This window comes from Mesitornis unicolor, unplaced genomic scaffold, assembly GCF_000695765.1.
Source record: "Mesitornis unicolor isolate BGI_N332 unplaced genomic scaffold, ASM69576v1 scaffold49698, whole genome shotgun sequence".
Lineage (NCBI taxonomy): Eukaryota > Metazoa > Chordata > Aves > Mesitornithiformes > Mesitornithidae > Mesitornis > Mesitornis unicolor.
In genome coordinates, this window is record NW_010202125.1 from 21568 (window position 1) to 23853 (window position 2286).

Sequence of the window (2286 nt, forward strand, 5' to 3'; positions counted from 1 at the left end):
CTTCCACCTGAGACCTGCAAGACGTGAACTACAATAAGAAGTGTTTGGCACATGCAACATTGCAGAAACTTGGGCCAGAATTGCATGGCTCTTCACGCTACCCTCCACTGAAGTTTATGTCTGGAGGCTGGATTAGCCAAAAAATTGCATTAAATGGCAGATAAGTGGAATCCATGGAGGAAGAAGAGGTTGGGGAAAGAACTGGTGGACATTCACTGATTGACCACATTAACTTTGGAAATAACATAAGCAAAATAGACACTGAGAGCACAAAAATCGTTAAAAGAAGTCAATGACTTTCAGTTCTTTACTTAAAAAGCAACTTTTTTGCCAATGTAGCAACAAGACTTTATATATAAAATTGTAAGTTAGAGAGGCAGGCAATGGGAGGCAGAACTACAATATGTTTTTGAATGAGTAACTTAGAGCATGTCCTGTAGCACCACCTAGCAGGCTAATTTAAAAGTAGTCTATATCCCTTGATCTCTGACTGTAACGATGTGCAACAGAAATAGGGTGCATTTCAGCCTTCTTTCACCTTCCTTGCTGTAACAGCTTCTTGAAACCAGAATTGTGCCAACATGGTGACTGGTAAAGTTGAGGTCTCTACTTCTCACAGTCATATTTGTTATGAAGCATTTAATAGAAACCATAGTGCAAATGCAATGCTGTGTCAGCCTCTTGAGTTTTGAGTAAGAAATATTTGGTTTCTAGACATCTCTGGATAGTACAGAAGGCAGAAGCACCTTACAGAAAGTCAGGCTGTACAAAGCCATCCAACTCTCCCTCCATAGTCACCAGTAGGATAAGTAAGTCTTAGTGATGCTCAGGCTTTCAAAATCCATCTTCACACTGTGTTAGTGTGAACAACACAACAGTTGTCCATCATCACCTGCATGCACTTTGTACATCTGCATGAAGTATGAATGTCAATGCAGACTTAGAAATAGTGTTTTGGCAGATGATGAAGCTACATGCCGAGGACGCAGACCCATGGCTATAACAGCTCTCTGCTGTCATAGAGGGAGATGAAGCTCTGCTCTCCTTTTTTATTGTCTGCCTCCCACTGTGTTACAGACCTGGTACTTTTCAGACTTTTCAATGATCCCATTCTACTTGCTAACCTGGTAGAAAATGATCACTTCTTTTCCCATTACTATGTTTCTGCTGAGAGCAAGTTAAAAACAGTGCACAAGAGGGTCTGATAGATGCCAGATTTGGCAAAAAGTGATTCAGAGGGAGGTGGGGACAGTGGGATTTTTCCTCTGATTTTTCCCTTCGAGTGGCAGCAAACCATTCATCTGCCTTGCCATATTGCATAAAACCATAACCTAAGGGTAGAACTGTGTTCTCTCATAAAGGAGCATGTTTTCTTAGCAATTAGCAACTTGTTTATTGGAAGTTAAAACCAAGGCTGTCATTAACCACCTCTGTTCACAACAGGGAGGGATGCTGGCTACACCTAACTGGGCCTGTTTAGCATTTCTAAAATGCAGGGGACAAGCAGGAGATCATCTAGTAGGAAAAAGTTAGGATAAATATCTTCACTGGGATACTTCCGTACAAGTCCTGGAGGAAGACCTCAATTCGCATGAAAACTCCTAAGTATTCAGTTTACAGTCTTAATCCTTTTATGTGAAAGCAAATCTCTTGTAAGAGATGCCTCAATCGGGGGCTGCTACAAAGAAGGAAAGTTCTGTCGAAATTCATCTAAGGGGATAATAACCATGGCTTGCTTTTATTTCTGTTCTGCTCTCAACCCACTACAAAGCATTAGTTCCATCTGGATTGTGAAAACCGGTAACCCAACAACTGCCTGGTGTGAAGGGACATTTTAAAACAACCATTGAGCACCAGTGCATACCCTTCCTATAGATGAGGCAAAACTAATCTTTAGTATCCACTACCCAAATAAAATCCTAAGCTGGCCAAAAGGTACTCTCGGTCCTCGTTTTGCAAGGACGGCGCAACTCAGGCATAAGGCTGGACTTAACAGAGCTGTGCCCTCAAATGCCAGCATTTGCCAAAGGTCGCTGCTCTGCTGCCCACCACCCTCTGCACCCCACCAAAGCGGCACTGCCAAGAGAAGGGCAGCCCTAATCAGGGCTTCCTCAGGGTGCCCAGGCTGTGGAACAAATCCCCGCAGGAGTACTGAGAAACAACGCTACCCACGATTCACCCCCGGAGCTTCCAACTCCTGAGACTGCGAAAATGTCACAGCCCCACTGATAAAAGCCCCACCCGCCCCAGCCATGGCGGCGGCGCCCCTTCCGCCCGTTGTACGGC